We start from the raw sequence: 25,900 nt of genomic DNA, 5'->3' as shown, positions 1-25,900 counted from the left end.
GAGTAAGAATTCCATGTACCATACAAGAACAAAGTACATTGACGTAAAATATCACTAGATTCATGAGGAAGTGGAGAGTGAATATTTCGCGTCAAAAAGATTCACACAAGTGAAAATCTTGCAGATATGCTGACCAACACAATACGAAAGACAAGTTCAAATTATGCAAAGAACTTGTGGGTATGAGCTCTCTCTAAAGAAGATGAAGATACCTCCTTCCAGTGAATGGGACTGGAGGAGGAGATTTGTTGAGTCCATCACATATTTTGGTCAACTTTTGTTATTCAATTGCTACAAGTAATTGTTAAAAATTAATAGTAATTAGAGTTGAAAGTAAAAGATTAAGTGTTTGGCAAATTGGTAAGATTTTCAATCCTTTTTTGACTTTATTATATTTACCTATGTCATTAGTGACATAGACATGATTTTCTCCTTCTACAAATAGAGCATTCTTGCTCATTTGCATAACACACCAAGTTAGAGAAGAAAAAACTATTTTGAGAGCAAAGTGGACATTCCATAAACTATACAGAAAAATAGTTTGTGAAGAAAAATATAGTGTGGGCGATATTTTAGTAAGGTGGAAACCAAAAGAGAGTTGTTCCTTTGAGTTTGTAGTAATCACTTTGAGTATTGTATTCATGATTACATAGTGTTAAATTCCTTACTATAGTTATATCAGTTGCTCCTCTTGGCCCGTGGTTTTTTCCTTATTTAAAAGGGTTTCCACGTAAAATTTTTGGTATCATTATTTTCCCATTTTATTTTCATTAATTTTACCATATATATTTTTGTGTTAGTCCGCATTTTGAAACTAAAAAACTCATTGTCAATAGTATAAAGTTGGGAAGTTCACATATGAGTGGTCTGATCTTTAAGAATTAAGGAAAATCATTCTTAAGCAATGTGAGATGAAAGGAGAGTGTCACATTGGTTTGTTTCAGAGTAAACACATTCTTATTCGTCTGACCCTACAGGAGGATTTCGTTAACCTTATCTCTAAGCAAGCTTTCTATATCACGTGTAAGGATGGGTACTCGTATCTGATGCGGACTCGGATATATGACTCGAGATTTAGGGTTTATGAAGAAACATCAATGTCCATGACATGGATATACTTTCCTAACCTATTACCTACTTTCTTTGTCAATGAATGTCTTTTCTCCCTAGCATCGACAACTGAAAAACCTATCCATCTTGATCAAGCAACTATAAGCAAGACAAGACCTAGTTGTGCACGCGTGAAGGTGTTGGTAGATCTTAAAGGTGATTTCCTAAAGCTGTGCAAATGAACATAGAAAATGTGCAGACAAGGATGTAAGTTCTACTATGGTTGCTATTAAGTATGATTATGTTCCTAAATACTGTGTTGAATGCAAAATGCAAGCGCATAACAAAGAGAATTGTAAAGTGGTCAATTTTAGGAATAATGTAGAGCAAAATGCTCAATATATACAAGACATAGCACAACTCAAACACGAGCCGCAAGCTGCTAAGATTCAAAAACTGCAAAAAGGAGGAGCAAGAATACTTTCAAGTCGGGAAGTAGTGCAAGACCCTGGTAATTGGAATGTGGTAAGGAATAAAAAGGGGGAACACAAATACAGCCCCTCAGATAACTACTGTAGTGGAGGACAAGTTTGATGCTCATGCCCAAGAGGAAAACACTCTGGAAGGCATCAGTACATCAAAGTCTCAAAATATAGAAATTAATGTTATTAGTAATAAAGGGAACCTGACTCTCAAGACAAAGGGAAAGGAGTGATAATATCAACCAAGGAGTGGATCACAAAAGCATTTGGATCAGTCTTCCAAAGTGATGCTCAACTGTCTTCTACGCATACAATCCATAACTTTGTAGAAAGTGATAATACTGAGTCTGCCCTGAAAAACAAAGAGCATGCATTAGAGAAAAGCAATCAGCTAGAAGTATGTCAAAGTAATAAAGTAAGAAACAACGGGGATAAGCAGAAACCACAAATACAGATGATGGGAGAAAGAACATGGACATGAATAAATGTCATGAGAAGCATAGAGAGCAACAAGAAGAAAAGATAAAGGAAATGCAATCTGTAAAATTAACTACAACATCAACAGATGATCTGAATGTTAACAGTCCGGAAGCATGAAGAGCTACACACTACTGACAATAAGCATAACAAAGACATGTATGAAGTAGTGATATCAAGGGATTCAATTGATAAAGGTTACAAAAGTCCAGAGAAACGTGATATAGGGCATATGATCAATGAACAACAACAAGAATTTTCTAAAAAATATAATTAGTGCAAAATTATTCAGTCATAGCAGTAGTAGTATGGGCACGACAAGTGAAAATCAGTGTACTAAGAGGGATAATAATATGGCAGTATTGGTAGTTCCTACAGTATTGCAGTCTGATGAAGACCAAGTAGCGACGGTCCATTCTGAATCACCGAATAAAGATTTGCATGACATTCTCATTCATAAGGATGAACCAGAGGATCTAGTAGAACTTAAGGGGTTCGATTGTGCTATAGTTTCAGAATCAAGCGAAGAGTTGATTTATAATGATGCAGATATTTCTCAAGGGTAATGAAGATTGTTAAATCATCTCGAAATAGCAAGAAACAGGGTGATGGTGAATTAGCCCAACCTCTTCGAGTCCAACCAAAGAGACAGGTTATATACCAATATTCCAAACATCAGTGAAGGCTCTAATTTGAAATATTAGGTCAGTAAGGTCTCAACATGCATTTCAAAGAGTATAAATGTTGCATAACTTTCATAAGTTTGCATTTGTTGCTCTGCTGGAGCCTTTTCAGTCGGTTAGATCCCTCAATAGATATAGAAGGAGATTAAGAATGCCTATGGTAACTCACAATATCAGTGGAAATATAAGGGTGTTTGATAATCATGGTTATGATGTTGCAGTAGTAAAAAAACAGAGAGCAGCAACTCACTGTTCTAATGCTTGATCATAATTCAAGATTTAGCTTTTATGCAACATTTGTATATACTAAGTGTGATAGTATCCAAAGATTAGATTTTAGGGATGATTTATATCAATTATGTGGTGGAATGGATGGACCATGGCTAATTGGAGGTGATTTCAATGTTGTTCTCAATGGGGAAGAAAAGATTGGGGGTCTACCTGTGTGGCTATTTATTATGAAGACTTTAAGACTTGTATAGTTGTATAGAGTCTTGTGATCTGTCACAACTGAATTTCAATGAAAGTCTATTTACATGGAATAGTAGAGCTGGAAATGATTATATTTCGGTAAGATTGGACAGAATCTTGGTTAAAAATGATTTTCATTACATTTTCTCCTATTCTGAGGCTGAACACTTGGCAAGATCAGGTTCAGATCATGCCCCTATGTTTCTTACTTCGGAAGACAGAATTACCAGTAAAAAGAAACATTATAGGTTTTTGAAACTCTCGACAAAGCATGTAAATTTGGATTTTACTACCTCGGCTAATCCTTTTATAGATTTTAAGAGAAAGATTAAGAATAAACGACAGTTTCCATATGAAGTAAGGAAACATTTGGGAAACATTTTTCAGCAACTCGTCATTAGAGAGGAGATAGCAAGAATTAAGGAGAAGTTATTTGAAGAATGTCCCACATGTGAGAAGAGAAATATTATGTAGAGAGCCAAAGCTGAATATGATAAGTATCTTCATTTTGAAGAGATGTTCTGACAACAAAAAGTAGGGAATGAGTTTGAAAGTGGGGATAGGAACACCAGATTCTTTCATAATTTAATTAAAGGGAGGAGAATGAATGTGGCTAGAATTCAAAAATTTTAAGGTTTGTGATTAGAGGAGGAAGAAGAAATAGCAACAGAGCTGTCGAGCATTTTCAGAATCAACTTAAACAAGTTAGGGATTCTACTAGTTTTCCCCTGCTATTTCATATACCAGAATTAATCTTTGATGAAGAGAACAAAACTTTGGAGGTCATTCCAGATGATGTAGAGGTTAAGATTGTTGTGTTCAGTCTTAGTGGTGATAGTTCTAGTGGTCCAGATGGTCTTACAGATTGATTCTATCAAGTATTTTGGGATATAGTAGCATCAGATATCGTAAGGATGGTGCATGAGTTCTTTGCTGATAACACTCTTCCAAAGGATATAACTCATACTAATTTGTCCTTTAAACCTGAGAAGGACAATGTTCAAACTTTCTCAGATGTAAGGAGCATTAGTTTGAATAATTTCATTAATAAGATTTTGTCTAGAATTATTCATGATAGACTGAAAAATATTCTTCCAAATCTAATATCTTCTAATCAGTCTAGATTTATCAAAGGGAGAAATATTATTGAAAATGTTCTCTTAGCTCAGGAGTTAGTAACATACATCATCAAAAGAGGAAATATGTTAATGTTGTCATAAAACTGAACATGGCTAAAGCATACGATAGGGCATCATGGTTTTTCCTTATGAAATTTCTCAGGAAGATGGGTTTTTCGGACAAATTTGTAGATTGGTTTGGAGACTAATTTCTAATAATTATTACTCGGTACTGCTAAATGGTCAGTCGTATGGTTTTTTTTTTCACTCCACTAGGGGAGTGAGGCAAGGAGATACTCTCTCCCCAACCCTGTTTATTTTATCATCAGAGGTTCTTTCAAGGGCTCTTAATTCCTTATTTGATGTTTCATAGCATATTGGATGCCTAAGTGGAGTGCTAATCTAAATCATTTGGCATATGCATATGATACAATTGTTTATCCTTCAACTGACGAATATTGTTTGGGGAAAATCATGGTTGTTTTGCAGGACTATGAGAAACAATCTGGTCAAAAGGTGAACAAATACAAGAGGTTTTACTATTTGCCTCAGAATGTAGGTGTTGGGAGTTCACTCCAGGTGGAACAATGTACAGGAATGATTAAAGGTTCTTTTCCAATTAAATATTTAGGTTGTCTAATCACTTACCCAAGGAAAAGGAAAGAACATTTCAAAGAGCTACTTGAAAGAGTAAGAGGGAAACTTTAAGTACGGAAAAGCTAGAAGCTCTCATTTGGTGGTAAAGAAGTTCTTACTAGTGTCTTCAAAGTGTCCATATTTATGATCTTTGCTAAAAAATTTTGGAGTAATAAAGAATCAAGTAGAAGTAAGCACTGGGATGAATGGGCTAAGGTTTGTTTGTCAAGAGAAGAAAGAGAACTCGGTTTCAGATCTATGTTTGATTTTCTCAGGCTATGTATGCTAAATTGTGGTGGAGATTAAGAACTCAAAATTCTTTGTGGTCTATCTTTTTATAGAAAAAATATTGTAAGAAAAAAATTCTATTCTGGTACAATATAAAGGCGACTCTTAGGTTTGGTAACACATGTTGGAGAATCTAGAATGCCTAGAAAAACACTTGTGGTGGAACCAAGGGGGGTACTAATATGTGGTATGATAATTGGACCAATTACCAAATTGAGTTTCTTGTGATGAACATTGCACACTAGTGAAAGTGTTGAGTCTTGTTTGACATTGGTGTTAATGCCTTGTGTGATGAGCTTATCGTGAACCATGTGTGATGAAACCTAGAATTTGCTCGGTTGGTTCGGTTGACTAAGTGATGCAAACTCTTGAAATGATCTTAAGCAACTTTGAAGAGTGAAATAATTTGACATTATACCTCTTTTTGTGGCCTACCTTGTGACACTGTAAACCTCTCTTGAACCCCCTTTGAGCCCTAAATTTTTCTTGGAAGAAACTTGATGACATTTGTGACCTTTCTTTATCCCTTCACCCTTAATCCTCATGAAATGTGGTATGTGTGAATAGGCAAATTAGGCTTTTGTGGTGAAAAGAGAAGGTGAATCAAGAAGTGCAAAGAAGTCCTCCTTTACCCATGATTTTGAAAAAGGTGGAACCCATTCATAAAAAAAAAGAGAGAAAAAGAAAGAAAAAGTTGTGGAATAAAGTTGTGAAAGTACAAAGAAAATGGGGTGTCCGACTATTTCATGAAAAGTGAATAAATGGGGCGACTCTAGAGCATTGAATGTAAATTATGAAGAAAAGGAAAAGAAAGTGTTTTTCACACCACATATTATGAGAATATAAGTCAATGAGCCTAAATGAGCATACAGTTACACTCAACCTCGTTACAAGCCTTGAAAAGACCTTTTGATCTTACAGAGCTGAAAGAATTGTTGATTGGAAAATATGGGCAAATCTATGAGTAAAATCATGCATTGTATTTGTCTTTTCAGAGCTTCAAATTGTTGAACCATTGTGTATGAATATGTTATCATTCTTTTTTTAGGGCATTTAATTACCTTTTTGGGTTTTAACTTCCATTTGAAGCAAGTATAGTGAACTTGAGAATCTTATCTATTGGTGAGTCACGACTTTAATCTTAAAGTGCACAATTGATCCTTGCATGCGAAAGTTGAGTCTTTTTATGTGCATTCATGATTGAGTCTTGTGTAGCACTAAGTGAGACATCCTTTTGAACTGCCAAACTTAAGGACAAACCAAAAGTTTAAGTTGGGGGTGTTAATGAATCCATGATTTGGACTCATTTAGGACTTTATTTTAATATATTTAGTGTCCTCTAATGTTTATTTTGTTCCAATAACTGATGTAAAATCTTGAATTACAGGTATTTATATTGAGGAATAAAGTACGAACACAAATGAGTTGAAAGGAAAAATGCAGCTGAAAGAACAAAGAAAAGAAAGTCTGACAATCGCCTAACCCATTGAGTGAGTCGCCGAATGACCATGATTTGGCCTAAAGTTCTAATGTGCCAAACCTAGAAGAAGAAAATCAAGTAGGTGATGGAAAATAGAAGTCGCACGTGTTTCTAATGCTTATCGTGACCAACAACACTACTTTTGATTTAAGTATCTACAATCGTCGATAGTATAGTAACTTAACTGAGGGTTGGGGTCGTGTCCCAAGGGAAAAGTTTTGAGAATATGTAGCTAATTAGAATTGGTAAGAGATTTATGAATAAAAACATTACAATTTAAAGGGGTGACATGAAGGTGCCAAATATCGATTTGGGGGTTTATCACAAGTAAGATAAAAAATTTTAAAATGCAAAGAAAACCAAGTATGAGAGGGGAATTCTTGGGCTGTAACCGCAATACGAAATAATCTTGATTAATGAGTACATGCTTTCGATAGAGAATTTATTGAATAATAGTGACTAGGTTAAGATTTAATTGGAAATAAGTTCTCTCTCGAGGAACTTACACTGTTATAAATGGGTTCCTCTCAGACACCCATTTGCCTTATGACTATTAGGATATGGGACTAGGGCTCACCCTCTCGGGCTGAACATCATGTCGACCCACTCCTTAGGCCATCAATCTAGTGGTCTTGGTTTCGCGACCTCTCTCTCGTGCAAGCTAAAAACACATGTGTGAACTTGTGTTTGCAACTTCAAATCCATTAGATTAAAATACAACTACTAGACGAACTCATGATGAAACTACATCTAAGCTATCAGCGAGCAAGGACCAACAACAATATTAACTCATATTCGCTAAATCACACCCCAAAAATAGGTTTTTTAGCCACACATCAACAAATAGGAAATTATACCTTCGATGATGTTGAAATCAAATGGATGTAAAGAAATAAGTCTTGATTTGAGCAAAGAAAGAAGAATCAAGGGGACCCACTTCCAATATGGGGAAGATGAAACCCTTCCTTCTTCAAATCCTCCAAAGCCCTTACAAAAATGAGAGTAAAAATAAAAAAAACTAATATTCAAAAGTGAAATTTAGTAATTATGTCCGAATCCTAAAAATAACAACTTAAGATAGTATTTATAACGGAAAAGGGCCTAAAATACCCTCTAAGTATTGAAAATGGTACAAAATTACCCTTCACCCACCTATTGGTTCCAAAATACCCTTCCCACCCACGTATTGGGTCCAAAATACCCTTGTCATCCACCTTTTGGTTCAAAATTGACCACTTATTTAATGGTTTTATATTTAAACTATTTAAATATTTTTTAAAATACGTGACGCTCAACTATTTGTTATAATTTAACTTATAAGTGTAATTTATAAATCAATTCACTACCCACCCATTACTATTTAAATCCCTCTAAAATAATGAACCCGTCACATTATTAATGCAAGCTACTGCCAATTGAGTGTTTTTAAAAATATAGAAGTAAATTATCATACATTCAAGTGGCTACATAAAAACCACCAATAAACATAAAAATCCGACTATGTTCATCTTAATTATTCTTACGTCTCAATTATGTGATGTTACTTCATAGGTAACTTTTTTAAAAAAATAATATATTAAAGGTTTTAAAATAAATCATAAATATTTATTAAATTATATTTAAAAAAAGTGCATGAATTAATTCGGGATGTATTATTTCTTTACCTTTAACCATAAATTTCTAATTCAATTGTGAAAGAAAGTGTCCTCCTAAATAAGCGGCTCAACCTAAATTTAATTGGGACTTCGATTCGTACTCAAATAATTTTGAATGTCATTTTCAGTAATCTATAATTTCATCGTGTTTTAGTAGTGTTTATGACGATTTTGATATTATAATTGAATTATTAATTGAGTGAGGTTTAGTTAGTAATGAGTGGGTAGTGGATTGGTTTATAAATTATATTAATAAATTAAAATTATAATTAATAGTTGAACGCCTAGTATTTAAAAAAATATTTAAAGAGTTTAATTTTAAAACAATTAAAAAATGGTCAATTTTGAACTGAAAGGTGGATGACAAGGGTATTTTGAAGCCAATAGGTGGATGATAAGGGCATTTTGGAGCCAATAGGTCGATGAAGGGTAATTTTGTACCATTTTCAATACTTTAAGGGTATTTTAGGCGCTTGTCCGTATTTATAATGTTTTGAAATTTTGTTTCTAAGGATGGTCAGCAAAGTTAGTTGAGGTCGTCATATGGCTCAGCGAACCGCCTTTTGCTTGTCATCAATTTTTGGACTGACTCATTGTCACTTTTGGTGGTCTGAATATAGGTTCACTGATCCACTTCGCGACTCGCCTCTTTCCTAGATATTTTTCCCATCGTCCATTAAGTCCCATGGCTCCAAATTAGATAGCGATACGCCAACTTAGATGCTCTGTTAGCCATTATTTTGCTCACTTTTGTTCCCTTATTCTATAACTTTTGGTGGTATAGTAATACTTCGCGAAATCACTCAGTGAGTCGACAAACATTCTTTTTTGTTGATTTGATCTTCCTCTTTAGGGCTCGTCTTACTAAGACAAAAGGCAATGTAAGTCCCTTCGGCCACTCCCCAAGTGTACTTGTCAATGTTAAGGCTTCAATTTCTTCATTCTTTGTAGCCTTTTCGCGACATAATGTCCATACTTTCCCTGAAACTCGAATACCTAAAACTTGAGAGTTTTCATCAGATATTGAGATAAAAAAGCATTTGAGGACACAAATTCAATTAAAATATGGTCCTAAATAAGTCTAATTTGTGGACTCATCAGTCGCCAAATGGTTCCGCGATGTAGTACTAGATCACCCTGAGTTACAAAGCTCAAGGATGCTGAAGGCCAAAGCAAAAAGGCGATGGAATTGAACAAAGGGAGGATCACTAAGTTGATCTCCGATTTTGGATTCACTGCGTCGAATGGACCTTCACAACACATTTTTGGCGACCGTAAATACATGTTTGAATTTTTATTTTAAGATCATATTTTTATCTGATTTTCATTATTATTCATTGTCCAGTTTTTAGAGTTCTAGAACTAAGAGTATAAAGTCATTTTTTTCTTAGCTTTAAAGATTGAAGTGTTCCACATTTGAGAAATTGGAAGTGGATCTTTGAAATTCTTCAATCTTGACATTTGTAAAGACGAAATTAATCGTACCCAGTTGATGGAAACACATTTTTGTAATGATTTTTTATCTTATAATGATGTGTAGCTAAAACTTCAATTCTTGGGGTGTGATATGTGATTATGGATTGAGTTAGGTGCAGGGTATTATTTATTGTTAGTGTAAATGATGTTTAAAAGTGATTTTATTCCATAATTGTAGTTGAATTAACAGAGTTGTAGTTGCAAATGCAATTCTACCTTCATGCTTTTGGCTTTCTTGAGAGAGAAATTTTAAAATCAAGATTACTAATTTGATGGTCGTTGGGTATTGGGTTGTCATGGATTCATCTCAAGAGAGTTAATCTTAAGACCTTTTCCACACATTCAACTCGAGAGAGTGAATGGACTAAAGCATAACATGTTTTTAATTGATTGCTTGTTGGTGTTCGAGAGAAACCAACTTGATTCAGGGTAAATTGTTTAAGAGAAAGTTTACCCCAATAAAGTCTATATTATTCACCCATTTACAAATATTTACTAACAATTGCAATTACCTATTTGTCGATCTTAGCCTATAATCCAAACACATCCCAATAACCCATATCTATAATTCTATTTTTGTGTTGTTTTCTATTGCAGTTGATAGTTAAAAATAAAACCCCCTCTTATATTTGATACTTGTGTCAACCCTTAATTTGCATTATGTTTTTCTTTGGTAACTTTTATTCCTATGATTAACTTGAGCATATTCGTACTTATCTATTGATTCTTGAATACGTACCACTTCATATGGAATTCAACCCTAACTTACTAAGTTGAGTTATATTACTAACTAACGATCGTGGGCGATTAGAATTGGATGAAGTGTCCTAGTACGTGAATCACTCCATGACAACATGACTTGATTTGTGTTACAGTAGATAAAATCACGAAATCGGCTCATTTTATTCCCTTCAGAGTTTTCTATTTGGCAGAGAATTATGCTAAGTTGTATTTGAGGGATATGCTAAGAATGCATGGAGTGGCCTTATCCATTATTTCAGATTATGGTACTTAATTGACATCTCAGTTTTGAAAGTCTTTACAAAAGGGTCTTGGTACTCGTGTTAAGCTTAGCATGATTTTTCATCCTCAAATAGATGGGCAAGTGGATCATACAATCCATACTTTAGAAAATATGTTGAGAGCTTGTGTGATTGATTTTAAGGGTAATTTGGATGAACATTTGTCATTCATTGAAATTTACTATAACAATAGTTATCACTCGAGTATGGGTATGACTTTATTGAGGCTCTTTATGGTAGGAGGTGTAGATATCCGATAAGTTGGTTTGAGGTGGGTGAAGTTGCCGTAATAGATCCTGAATTGGTACAATAAGGCTATATAGAAAGTTCGCTTTATTAGATAAAGGTTGAAGATGACTCAAAGTCGACAAAAGTCATATGATAATTTTAGAAGAATGGATCTTGAAGTTGATGTTCATGATTGGGTTTACTTGAAACTCTCATCCATGAAGGGTGTAATTAGGTTTGATAAGAAAAGGAAGATTAGTCCCCAGTATGTAGGCCTATATCAGATTTTGAGGCGTGTTGGTGAAGTTCCTTCCGAGCATGATTTGCCTAATGACTTGACACCGGTGCATCCAGTTTTCCATGCCTCTACGTTGAAGAAATATGTTAGTGATCCGACATCCATAGTTACTTTATAAGGTTTAGGAGTTAAGGAGAATCTTTCTTATAAGGAAGTTTCGATTGAGATTTTAGAACGAAAAGTCAAGAAGTTGAGAAGTAAAGAAGTTGCTTCCGTGAAAGTGTTATGAAGGAATCAGTTAGTTGAGGGTGGTACTTGGGAGGCCGAGGATGATATGATGTTCCGATATCCTTATCTCTTTCCTCTACTCCAACATTAGCTTGAAGTAATGAGTTCCTCATGGTTTGTTCTTTATATTAGTGTCTTCTGTTCTTTAACTATTCCGATGATTTCCTTATTTTATGTATGTTCATGAAAAACCTATATTTGAAATAAAATGAGTTTATATGAATAATGTTTTTCATGTTGTTGTGCCTTGAGTATGAGTTGCCTGTAGACTTCATGGGATGAATTATTGAACATGCTTTGACTATGTTGTTGAGTGTGAATTACGTATAGGTTCCATGTGATTGTTTTGAGCATGCTTTTATCTTGGAGAAGGTAGTTCCTCCTTGAATATGAAAAAATATTAAAATTTCATGCATTCATTTTTCGGTCTTGTTCTGTAATGACCTGTTTAGTCATTTTGAGGAGCAGATTTTATTTCTGGAAAAGCTGGCTGAGACGACGGATCCCACGATGGACCGTCATAGGCACGTCGGACCGTCGAGGGGGTCTAATTCCAAAACAGTTAGAATTCTGAAATTTGGGTACTGAAATTGACTCTCTGAACTTCGTGACGAAGTGGCAGGACGGACCGTCACAGGTATGACGGGCCGTCACACACTCTTTAATAAATCGAGTCTCTGAACCTTGTGACGGAAGCAGCAGGACGAACCGTCGCAGGAACGACAGCCCGTCACAGACTGCATGATCCCAGGCTGGGTCGGATTTCTGTTTAATATTTTAAGGGGCGTTTTGGACTATTCCTGCTTATAATTATAAAGTTAGTGGTTGAATATTAATAATCCAATTTCTTGAGGGTTAAAAGAGATAACCTTAAATTAATTAGTGGGTTACTTTTGTCATCTTTTATACTTAATTATATGCTAATTAGGGTAAAATAAAGAGGGTTGAATAAGAAAAATAGAAAGAACAGAGAGAGGGAGAAGAACGATCGAGAGAGACGAGAAACGAAGAGGAAAACAAAGCTTTGGGGAATTTGCTTGCTTGATCACTAATCTTCGGTGGAGGTAGGTTATGGTTTTCATGCTATTTCATAGTACACTCTTAATAGCGAATGATATGTATTGGGTAGTATTGTAAACCCTTCTATATGCTTAATTGTGTGTTTGCATGATGTGATGATATAATTGTGATTAAATAAGCATGATGAAGCTATTGAATCATAAATCTTGAAAACCTCTTGTTAATGATGATGCCTTGGTATAAAAGAAGGCTTGATGAACTAAAAGAATGAGGTTAGGGGATCGGGTGTCACGAACCGACACGTTGAAATAGGGGGATCGGGTGTCACGAACTGACACGTAGAAATAGGGGGATCGGGTGTCACGAACCGACATGTAGTAATAGGGGGATCGGGTGTCACGAACCGACATATAGTAATAGGGGGATCGGGTGTCACAAACCGACACGTAGTATTAGGGGATCGGGTGTCACGAACCGACACGTAGTATTAGGGGATCGGAGTGTCACGTTCCGACACAAGATAAATAAAGATAATAAATCTTGAAAGATGTTAATATACTCAATTTAATGAACCTATTTCCCAAATGAGTATGGTATGGAGGCTTGCGTCCTCATGGGTGTACTTGGCGTACTTATTAATGATTATAGTACTTGTTGTTGCTACCCGTTGAGTATTGTAGTTGAATTTATGATATTATCTGATATATACTGTTTTCTATTTTGAGTTGGCCGATGATATCTACTCAGTACTTGTGTTTGTACTGACCCCTACTTGTATGTTTCTTTCTTTGTTATTGTGGAGTGCAGCAAACGTACCGTCGTCTTCAACTCAACCGCAACTCTAGCCAGTCTTCATTATACCGGATTTCAGGGTGAGCTAACGCTTCTAGCTTGAACTGGATCTTCTTTTTCATGTCTTGATGCCTTGAAGTTCCGGCATGGACTAGCTTTTTAGTTATTCTAGCTTTCTAGATACTCTTAGAATTAGTAATTTGAGGATAGAGGTTCTTGTGATGATGACTTCCAGATTTTGGGGATAATAATAAGTGTTTGAGTTTTAGTATTGATTTTGTTAATGAGTTTTAAGTCTTCCGCATTGTTTTCTATTTATTATGTTTGAAATGTTGGGGTTTAGATTGGTTGGTTCGCTCACATAGGAGGATAAATGCGTGTGCCACTCATGACACATTTTGGGTCGTGACAAACTTGGTATCAGAGCATTAGGTTCATTGGTCTCATCACACTAGAACGAGTCTAGTAGAGTCTTGAGGAACGGTAGGGGGATGCCTTTACTTTTCTTTGAGAGGCTATAGGACTTTAGGAAAATTCTATTCTCCTTTCTTTCGTGCTATTACTTGGATCCAATCGGTATGTAGGTGATACAATATGGTGTCTGACCATCTTCACTCTGTTTCACATATGGTTAGAACTAGAGCAACAAGTGCGCCAACACCAACACCGGCAAGACAAGATGCGTCCGAGCCAGCCACTGAGACTGTAGCTCGAAAAGGAGCAGTGGCAAGAGGCCGCGGTAGAGGTCGCGGAAGGACGTCCTCTAGAGGAAGAGGACAAACACCTGGCCCATCTAGTACTAGGGCGGTGACTCCTCCACCGACTGGGGAAGTAGTAAGAGAGGGTGAGGAAGGGGAAAATGAGCAAGTGCAGAATGAGGAACTACCACCCCAACCTACCCCAAAGATGATCAATCAGGTTCTTGCTTATCTTAGCGGGTTATCTGATCAGGGTCAGACACCTCCAGTGTTTTCTGCACCAGCACCTCAGGTTCCGGAGGTACAACATGCGACTACTGTGGCTCCCCGCATGGATGCCTCATTGGAAATAGGAACATTTCCTCGTTTGACTACAGGGCCTATAATGACAAATGATCAGCATGAACTTTTCAGTAAGTTCTTGAAATTGAAACCTCCTGTCTTTAAGGGTGCTGAATTTGAGGATGCCTATGATTTTCTTGTTGACTGTCATGAGCTACTACACAAGATAGGTATAGTAGAACGATTTGGCGTGGAGTTTGTGACTTATCAGTTTCAAGGGAACGCTAAAATGTGGTGGCGGTCACATGTTGCGTGTCAACCAACAGAGGCACCACCTATGACTTGGGCATCGTTCTCTAGCTTGTTTATGGAGAAGTATATACCCCGTACTTTGAGGGATAGGAGGAGAGATGAGTTCTTGAGCCTAGTGCAAGGTAGGATGTCAGTTACTGCGTATGAGGATAAGTTTCGCGTATTATCTAGGTATGCCACCCAGCTTTATTTCAGTCCACAAGAGCGGATTCGCCATTTTGTGAAGGGGTTGAGGTCAGATTTGCGGATTTCAGCCTTACAGGTATCAGCTACAGTGAAATTCTTTCAAGAAGTGGTAGACTTCGTGATAGAGGTGGAGGGAGTGAAGCCAGATGACTTCACCTTGGCATCGACATCTAAAAGGTTTCGTAAGGGAGGTGAGTTTAATGGTTTTTACTCTAGAGGGCAGGGTTCAGGAGGTTACCCAGCCCGACCTATCCAGTCTTCACTACAGACTGTAGTTGGGGGTCCACCGCAGACCGGCCAACATTTCTCTGAGTTTGGTGGTTATCCCCAGACTTCGTCACTCTCACAAGGACCTATGCTTGAATCCAGAGAATGTTATGGATGTGGAAAGACTGGACATATTAGGAGGAATTGTCCAAAACCGAGTTACAGAACCCCAATAATCAGAGGTAGATGTGGTCATGGAAGAGGCCGTTATTCGGGAGGACGTGGTGGCCGAGATAATGGTGGTCACCAAAACGGCCGGGGTAACGGGCAAACTGGAGCCACTACAGCACAACATGGTAGGGGCAATGGACAGACAGGCGATAGGGCCCATTGTTATGCTTTTCCTGGGAGATCTGAAGCGGAGACATCTGATGCTGTCATCACAGGTTATCTTTTGGTTTGTGATTGCATGGCTTCTGTATTGTTTGATCCTGGATCCACATTTTCTTATGTATCTTCCTAATTTACTAATGGTCTTAATTTACATTGTGAATTGCTTGACATGCCTATTCGTGTTTCTACTCAAGTGGGTGAGTCTGTGATAGTGGAAAAGGTGTATAGGTCTTGTCTTGTGACTTTTGTGGGGAGTAATACTCATGTAGACTTGGTTATCTTAGAAATGGTTGACTTCGATGTAATTGTGGGTATGACTTGGCTTTCTCCAAATTTTGCAATCTTGGATTGTAATGCTAAAACAGTGACACTAGCCAAGCTTGGGACAGATCCGTTAGTGTGGGAGGGTGACTACACTTCCAATCCGGTTCGTATATCTCCTTTCTACGTGCTAAGAGAATGGTTAGTAAGGGCTGTTTAGCTTTTTTGGCACACCTCAGGGATGATACTGCCCAAGTACCTTCAATCGAGTCGGTTGCGATAGTCCGCGAGTTTTTAGATGTGTTTCCTGCAGACCTTCCTGGTATGCCACCGGATAGAGATATTGACTTCTGCATCGATCTTGAACTGGGTACTCGCCCCATTTATATACCCCCTTATAGAATGGCTCCCGCTGAGTTAAGGGAGTTAAAAGTCCAACTTCAAGAGTTGTTGAGCAAAGGCTTCATTAGACCAAGTGCATCCCCTTGGGGTGCTCCTGTTTTGTTTGTGAAGAAGAAGGATGGAAGCTTTCGGATGTGCATAGACTACAGACAACTGAATAAGGTAACGGTTAAGAACAAGTATCCTCTTCCTCGCATTGATGATTTGTTCGATCAGTTACAAGGTGCTTGTACCTTCTCAAAAATCGACTTGAGATCTGGTTATCATCAATTAAAAATACGGGCAGCAGATGTGCCCAAGACTGCTTTTTGGACCAGGTATGGGCATTATGAGTTCTTCGTAATGTCTTTTGGGCTTACGAATGCCCCTGCTGCTTTCATGAGCTTGATGAATGGGATTTTTAAGCCAATCTGGATCTCTTTGTCATTGTATTCATTGATGATATACTGGTATACTCAAAGAGCAAGAAAGAACATGAGGAGCACTTGAGAATTCTGTTGGAAATGTTGAGGGAGAGAAAGCTTTATGCCAAATTCACTAAGTGTGAGTTCTGGCTAGATTCAGTGTCCTTCTTAGGGCATGTAGTTTCTAAGGATGGAGTGATGGTGGATCCATCTAAGATTGAAACAGTGAGGAATTGGGTAAGACCTACTAATGTGTCAGAAGTAAGGAGATTTGTTTGTTTAGCTAGCTACTACCGTCGATTTGTCAAGGGGTTCTCTTCCATTGCTTCCCAATTGACAAGCTTGACTAAACAGAATATCCCATTTGTATGGTCGGACGATGTGAAGAAAGCTTTCAGAAGCTCAAGACTTTGTTGACTACCGCACCAATCCTTACCCTGCCAGTGGAAGGTAAGAATTTCATTGTCTATTGTGATGCATCCTATTCGGGTTTTGGTGCAGTACTAATGCAAGAGAAGAATGTAATTGCTTATGCTTCGAGGCAATTAAAGGTGCACGAACGTAATTATCCGACCCATGATTTGGAGTTGGCTGCGGTAGTGTTTGCATTAAAGCAATAGAGACACTATCTGTATGGGGTTAAGTGTGAAGTCTATACGAATCATCGTAGCCTACAGTATGTCTTTACTTAGAAAGATTTGAATTTAAGACAGAGAAGGTGGATGGAACTACTGAAGGATTATGACATCACTATCTTGTATCACCCGGGAAAAGCTAATGTTGTGGCAGATGCTTTAAGTAGAAAGGCAGGGAGTATGGGAAGTCTAGCCCACTTGCAAGTTTCAAGACGCCCATTGGCTAGAGAGGTACAGATTCTGGCTAATGACTTAATGAGGCTAGAAATAAATGAGAAGGGAGGATTTTTGGCCTGTGTGGAGGCAAGATCTTCCTTTCTTGACAAGATTAAGGGAAAGCAGTTTAATGATGAGAAACTGAACCGGATTCGAGATAGGGTATTGTGAGGAGAGGATAAAGAAGCAACAATCGATGCGGAAGGTGTTTTGAGGATCAACGGAAGGGTATGTGTACCCCGTGTTGATGATTTGATTTACACTATTCTCACGGAGGCTCATAGCTCAAGGTACTCTATACATCCTGGTGCAACCAAGATGTACCGCGACCTAAAGCAACACTTTTGGTGGAGTAGAATGAAGCGTGACATTGTTGATTTTATTGCCAAATGTTCAAATTGTCAGCAAGTAAAATATGAACACACCAGAGGCTCGGAGGAACACTTCAGAGAATGCCATTCCGGAATGGAAGTGGGAGAGAATTGCAATGGACTTTGTGGTTGGTCCTCCAAAGACAATGGGTAAGTATGACTCCATTTGGGTAATCGTTGATAGGTTAACTAAGTCTGCTCACTTCATTCCGGTTAAGGTGACTTACAATGCAGAGAAGTTAGCCAAACTTTACATCTCAGAAATTGTTCGATTGCATGGGTTCCACTCTCCATCATATCGGATAGAGGTACGCAGTTTACTTCTATGTTTTGGAAAATATTGCATGCGGAATTGGGTACTAGGTTGGACCTTAGTACTGCGTTCCATCCTCAGACCGATGGCCAGTTTGAGCGAACGATTCAAGTGTTGGAGGATATGCTTCGTGCATGTGTGATAGAATTCGGTGGTCATTGGGATAGCTTCTTACCCTTAGTAGAGTTCTCATACAACAATAGCTATCACTCAAGTATTGATATGGCCCCATTTGAGGCACTGTATGAGAGAATATGTAGGTCTCCCATTGGGTGGTTTGATGCATTTGAAGTTAGACCGTGGGGTACTGATCTTCTGAGAGAATCGTTAGATAAAGTGAAATGCATTCAAGAAAATCTTTTAGCGGCTCAAGTAGGCAAAAAGAATATGCAGATCGAAAGGTTAGGGACTTGGAGTTTATGGAGGGTGAGCAATTCTTGCTGAAGGTTTCGCCCATGAAAGGGGTGATGCGGTTTGGTAAGCGAGTTAAGCTAAGACCAAGGTATATTGGTCCATTTGAAGTTCTGAAGCGCGTGGGGGAGGTAGCTTATGAATTAGCCTTGCCCCCAGGATTGTCCGGAGTGCACCTAGTATTTCATGTGTCTATGTTGAAAAGATACCATGGGGATGGAAACTACATCATTCGTTGGGATTCAGTTCTGATTGATGAGAATTTTTCTTATGAGGAGGAGCCTGTTGCTATTCTAGATAGAGAAGTCCGCAAGTTGAGGTCCAGAGAGATTGCATCCATCAAGGTTCAATGGAAGAATCGACCAGTTGAAGAATCCACTTTGGAGAAGGAGGCTGATATGCGAGAAAGATACCCACACCTGTTTACAGATTCAGGTACTCCTTTTCTCCCTTGTTTCTTTTCTTGTGATCATTCGAGGACGAACGATGGGTAAATTGGTATCTATTGTAATGACCTGTTTAGTCGTTTTGAGCAACAGATTTTATTTCTGGAAAAACTGGCTGAGACGACGGATCCCACGACGGACCCTCATGGGCACGACGGACCGTCGAGGGGGTCTCGTTCCAAAACACTTAGAATTCTGAAATTTGGGTACTGAAATCAACTCTCTGAACTTCATGACGAAGTGGCAGGACGGACCGTCACAGGTATGACGGGCCGTCACAGGTATGACGGGCCGTCACAGACTCTTTAATAAATTGAGTCTCTGAACCTTGTGACGGAAGCAGTAGGACGGACCGTCGCAGGCACGACGTCCCATCATAGACTATGTGATCCCAGGCTGGGTCGGATTTCTGTTTAATATTTTAAGGGGCGTTTTGGACTATTCCTGCTTATAATTATAAAGTTAGTGGTTGAATATTAATAATCCAATTTCTTGAGGGTTAAAAGAGATAACCTTAAATTAATTAGTGGGTTACTTTTGTCATCTTTTATACTTAATTATATGCTAATTAGGGTAAAAGAAAGAGGGTTGAATATGAAAAATAAAAAGAACAGAGAGAGGGAGAAGAACGATCGAGAGAGAGGAGAAACGAAGAGGAAAACAAAGCTTTGGGGAATTTGCTTGCTTGATCACTAATCTTCGGTGGAGGTAGGTTATGGTTTTCATGCTATTTCATAGTACACTCTTAATAGCGAATGATATGTATTGGGTAGTATTGTAAACCCTTCTATATGCTTAATTGTGTGTTTGCATGATGTGATGATATAATTGTGATTAAATAAGCATGATGAAGCTATTGAATCCTAAATCTTGAAAACCTCTTGTTAATGATGATGCCTTGGTATAAAAGAAGGCTTGATGAACTAAAAGAATGAGGTTAGGGGATCGGGTGTCACGAACTGACATGTAGAAATGGGGGGATCGGGTGTCACGAACTGACACGTAGAAATAGGGGGATCGGGTGTCACGAACTGACATGTAGTAATAGGGGGATCGGGTGTCACGAACCGACATATAGTAATAGGGGGATCGGGTGTCACGAACCGACACGTAGTATTAGGGGATCGGGTGTCACGAACCGACGCGTAGTATTAGGGGATCGGAGTGTCACGTTCCGACACAAGAGAAATAAAGATAATGAATCTTGAAAGATGTTAATATACTCAATTTAATGAACCTATTTCCCAAATGAGTATGGTATGGAGGCTTGCGTCCTCATGGGTGTACTTGGCGTACTTATTAATGATTATAGTACTTGTTGTTGCTACCCGTTGAGTATTGTAGTTGAATTTATGATATTATCTGATATATACTGTTTTCTATTTTGAGTTGGCCGATCATATCTACTCAGTACTTGTGTTTGTACTGACCCCTACTTGTATGTTTCTTTCTTTGTTATTGTGGAGTGCAGCAAACGTACCGTCGTCTTCAACTCAACCGCAACTCTAGCCATTCTTTATTATACCGGATTTCAGGGTGAGCTAACGCTTCTAGCTTGAACTGGATCTTCTTTTTCATGTCTTGATGCCTTGAAGTTCCGGCATGGACTAGCTTTTTAGTTATTCTAGCTTTCTAGATACTCTTAGAATTAGTAATTTGAGGATAGAGGTTCTTGTGATGATGACTTCCAGATTTTGGGGATAATAATAAGTGTTTGAGTTTTAGAAGTTGATTATTGATTTTGTTAATGAGTTTTAAGTCTTCCACATTGTTTTCTATTTATTATGTTTGAAATGTTGGGGTTTAGATTGGTTGGTTCGCTCACATAGGAGGATAAATGTGGGTGCCACTCACGACACGTTTTGGGTCGTGACATGTTCCTACTTTCCTTATGATATATTTAGTATGTTTAGCTTGTAGTTGATGTTTACTCCTTGGTTGTGTGCATTTTGATGAGTTACATGCATGATGAACTACTAGTCTTGAGTCTTTACCTTCAAGAGGTGACTAGGATTCCATTCGAGGACAAATGTTTCCAAGGAGGATACACTGTAACACCATGAAAATATAGTAGTCTAAGAATGGGAGAACGTGAGAGGTCATGAGCTAAGAAATTGAGCTCATGTGGACCCAAACGGGGCGTGAAGGGCACTACGAGCCATGGTGCTTCCAATGGTGGATTCCAATAGCCAACCAAGCCATGCTCACCTTGGAAGAACATAGTGATGCCTCGTGGCGGGGGACCATAGATCATGATGAGAGTTGTGAAGGCTAGGCAGTAAACTACTTGAGGGTGCCTCACTCTCCAAGAGCCCTTTGACTTCATGTGAAGGACATCACGAGCCGTGAGAGGGGTCGTAGTGATTAGTTAGATTTTAAGGGTTATGGGGGTGGTTTCCAAGACAGTGATCCAAGGACTCAGAGGTGATGATGTAGACCTCTGTAAGTTAGGGGCTTAAGTTTTTTTTAAATTAGAACAAAGCCATGTCGTTTTACCTAAGCCTAAGACCCCTATATATGTCATTTTGACCCCAAAATTCACCAACTCAAATCATTAATTCCAAAACCCAAAAAAAATCCCTCAGTTCTGCCTCTGACAAGCCTCAATTTTAACAATTGAAGACAAGAATTTAGAGTTAAGGTATGATAGTTTTCATCCATGAATTCCTTCCATCCATTGAGTTCTCAAATTCTCCTATTTTCAAAGGTATAAATCACTAGTTATGTTAAGTATTCTTCAATTAACATGATTCTTTTGATTATTTATTTAAATAATTGAATTATGTTTTGATACATAAATAGATGATTTACCATGAATTTATGATGTTCCCAATATGAACCCATGTAAACCCCATGTTTTCTAAATTGTGATCATATGATATGTGTGTTCATTATTAAAGAGAAGTTTTACGAACTAAAAATGAAGTGATAAAATCATTTGAAATTTATGATGAGATCCATATCTAACCCTTTACTTCTAGATGTAGCAATTGAAAGCAGGCTTTGAACCTTAAAAGGACAAAGTATGAGTTTATGCATGATCTTATGAAATATATGTAAATGTTTTAAGGACGCTTTGAGAGTAAAATATCAATTGTGTTGTTGTTTTTGTGTTGTTTAAAGGATATTCTCACAAAAATAAGGATTCTAAGATTGAAAGATTTTCTCACTTAAAAGAATCAAAGACAAAGAGTTATCCTAATGAAATTTAGCTTGGATTGGCAAGATGACATGACCTTCCATGGATAATAAGAACAAGTAATAAATGACTATTATTATTAATAATAATAATAATAATAATAATAATAATAATAATAATAATGATAATAATAATAATAATAATAATAATAATAATAGTAATAGTAATAGTAATAGTAATAGTAATAGCAGTAATAGTAATAGTAGTAGTAGTGGTAATAATAATAATAATAGTAATAAGTAATAGTAATAGTAGTAGTAATAATAACAATAACAATAATAATAGTAATAACAATAATAATAATTAATAATAAAAATAATAATAATAGTAATAATAGTAATAATAGTAATACTACTACTACTAATAATACAAATAATGACAATAATAATAATAATAATAATAATAATAATAGTAATAATAATAATAATAATAATAGTAATAATAGTAACAACAACAACAACAACAACAACAACAACAACAATAATAATAATAATAGTAATAATAACAATAATATTATTATTTCTTAATTTGATTTAATCTTATTTGATAAACTTATTTCATAAATATTATTTTTTAAGTAATTTTTCTTATAAAATTAAATATCTTATATAAATATTACTACTTACTTTCTTATTTGTTTTTAAATTTGGCATCAAATAAATATTGTTCTTAAGGATTAACTCAATTTTTCTAATGAAATATAATTTCTATGATTGCAACAAATATTTTTCGTATATTTTTTCAAATTTAGGAAGCTTAATTAATGAATGAGTTAATAATTTACGTTAATTTTATTTTTAGAGTGACTAATTTTATCAAATAAGTTAATCTTAGAAAAAAATAATTATTTCTAATTTAAGAAAACTATGGTTAGTTAATAAAGAAAATGGTTACATTTTTTTAATGGATAAATTGGATTAAAACTTGTTAATTCATGTCCCTAGAAATCGGCCAATCGGTATGTGACACGTAGGAAACACATGAATTGGGCTTCTTGAGCTTCAATCTCAGCCATCTATATTTGAAATGGTGGTTTTAATTTATTTAGTCTCTAGTATTACTTATTTGTTATATAATTTATTTAGTCTATACAATTATATATCTTTACAATAATATATATATATATATATATATATAATTCTCTTGATTTATGTTTAACGTTCGATCAAACGATCGGACGACTCGAATTAAATCAACAACTTTCCCCTAAGACCAAAACACCATTTATACTTATTCTTTTTTCAAAACAATCATGCTTATCAGATGAAAAATTTATGATGAATGAGGCACAAGTATAATGTGAAAGACGAAAATTGTATGAGGCCCATTTATATTTTGTCAAGTACATCTATTTCAGAAAATTGACAAAACTCTTCGTTCTCTCTCTTCCTTCTCACGTTTTCCCTCTTTTTCTCACTTCTTTTTTTCTTTTAACTTTTAACTTTTTTTTCCTTTAGTTTCTTTTTAAACAAGTGTTCTAAATTTCATACTTAAAGAACTCTATTCATGAAAAATATGAAATTAAAAAAATCTTGCCTGACTCATTTTATTTTTAACATTTTGATATTTTTTCATGTCGATATTGATTATTTATATTATTAAAAATAGTTATATTAAATTATTTGTTAATTTTGAAAGATCTAATTAATTACAATTTTCTATTTTGTTATAACAATTAAGTATTTTTAAAAGTATAAATAAAATTTATAAAGCTACCCCAAAAAATTAAGGTGTAAATTAGTAAAATTATTATTCTGTTTATGATTTCTTAGAAAAAATAGATCATTAATATGAAACAAAGAAGGTAGAAATCTAATAAATTCTTTTATTTTTCTCTAACAATTTCATAACTCAAACACAATTCAATCCACAAATACTCTTCAAAAGTAAATATAACGGAAATAATATTAATGATCTTGATAAACAATTATATAAGTTTTGATACAACTGTCATGAAATTCAAAAACAAAATACATCCATAAACACCAACATAAATACATATTATTTCCATCAATTTATAAAATATTATTATTTTTAAAAAATTTAAGGTAGGTGAAATTTAATTAACATTTTATTTATTAACTTTTCTTAGACATTTCTTAAGAAATTCTAAATATAAATAATAACTTTAATAATTTATTCCTTAAAAGAATTTTCGCAATTTTACAAAATATATTTATAAAAGATAAAATGTTAGGATTAGAAAATCTATTATATCTTGATTTTATAAACTAAAAACTAAATTTCAAACAAATACTTATTATAATAGTAATAAAAATTAATATTAAAATAATAAATTTAAAACTTATATAATGATTGTAAAATTTAAATAAAAACTCAATAAGTAATAAACGGAAAGCATAAACTAATTAGATCAACAACTAAATTCTTAAAAGATATAATTAAATAATCTTAAAAAGAAAAACATATTTAAAAAATAAATAAAACACAATATATTGAGCAAGAGACATAAAACAAAAAAAATGGAAAAGAAAGACTAAAAAATTTTCCTTTATTAGTTTGACAAATAGATCACATTTATGTCCATTGTCAATCAAACAATGTCTCATACAAGTATGACATGACGTGCCTCATACATAATAAAATTTTTCGTATCAAATCTTTCTCCTTTCCCTGAAAGCTTCTAGTTCCTAGAAACTTGGCCACCTCTCCCATCAATCTTTCTACTTCTCTGCCACGCCTCTGCTTGCGAACTGCCTGAAAATGACAAAATACAGTAAATTTCGGCCTTCTCCTCCTATTGGTCATTGATGCTTCTGCCCTTCTACTTTATATCTTCTTCAACACCTTTTTCAGAATTGAAATAGACCTCTATACCACTTATAAATCTCATTAGCCAACGTTTGTTTAAACGAATATTCAAATTTGTGGTTGAAATCGTTCCAACGACCCAAAAATTTAAAAAATGTGATGTTGATTTTGATCTTAGTTACAACTCTATGTCTTCAACAATTTATTTTAATTTTATTAGGGATTTATTAGAAATTTCACAATAATAATAATAATAATAATAATAATAATAATAATAATAATAATAAATAACTTTATTATTTATCAAAAAGTAGTCTTGAAAATAAGATAAAAATTACTATAAATATATATAAATATTAGTACAAAAAATAGATAAATACTTGAGTTGTGCTGGGCACTGTCCTAAAAGTATTTCAACGATATAAAATATTTCCATAGAATTAAACAAACACTTTCCTATCTTAAATAAATAGAAGTAAAAGAAATCAACAAATTAATTATCATCAGCGAGTTATTAGGGGAATATAAAATAACAAAGCCAACATCATTAATTAAATAACCATAAGAAGTGAAAGATGAAAACTAAAAAACGAGGCAGAATGTTTTTCACTTTTTGTATATTTTTGAAAGAATAAAATGAATAGTATTTATAGAGTTAAAAGAAAGAAATGGTATCATGACCACTTGTCCAAAGTCTTGCATGCAAGAAGACAAATGGAGGAAGAGGTGAAAGGTGGACAAAAATTTGCCTTAATTAATTACCATTTCTCCAAGTAACAATTCCAGAAAAATTTAATTATTTGACATTGTAAATATATTTAATCAAATAATTTTTTAAAATAAAACATTTTTTCCTACAATCCTCTTCTTATTCAATTTTTTTTTATAAAACCATAACTTGCTGGATTTGCAGGACAAAATGCAATAGGTTTGGTGTCCTTCGGACTATGATCCATACTTTGATTGATAAAATTTACTTTATCGAATT

At 35.4% G+C, this 25,900-nt stretch overlaps 1 long non-coding RNA gene across 1 annotated transcript; it reads left to right on the top strand.

Moving 5' to 3' along the window:
- The first annotated feature begins 1,877 nt into the window (after positions 1-1,877).
- Positions 1,878-6,973, top strand: LOC138348477 (uncharacterized). Its single transcript, XR_011221051.1, has 2 exons — positions 1,878-2,713; positions 4,771-6,973. It is a non-coding gene; the product is annotated as an uncharacterized lncRNA (long non-coding RNA).
- Positions 6,974-25,900: the final 18,927 nt, after the last annotated feature.

Source organism: Solanum lycopersicum, chromosome 1 (genome assembly GCF_036512215.1).
Source record: "Solanum lycopersicum chromosome 1, SLM_r2.1".
Lineage (NCBI taxonomy): Eukaryota > Viridiplantae > Streptophyta > Magnoliopsida > Solanales > Solanaceae > Solanum > Solanum lycopersicum.
Note: the sequence above shows the minus strand (reverse complement) of the source record. Positions and strands in the feature narration are given on the sequence as shown.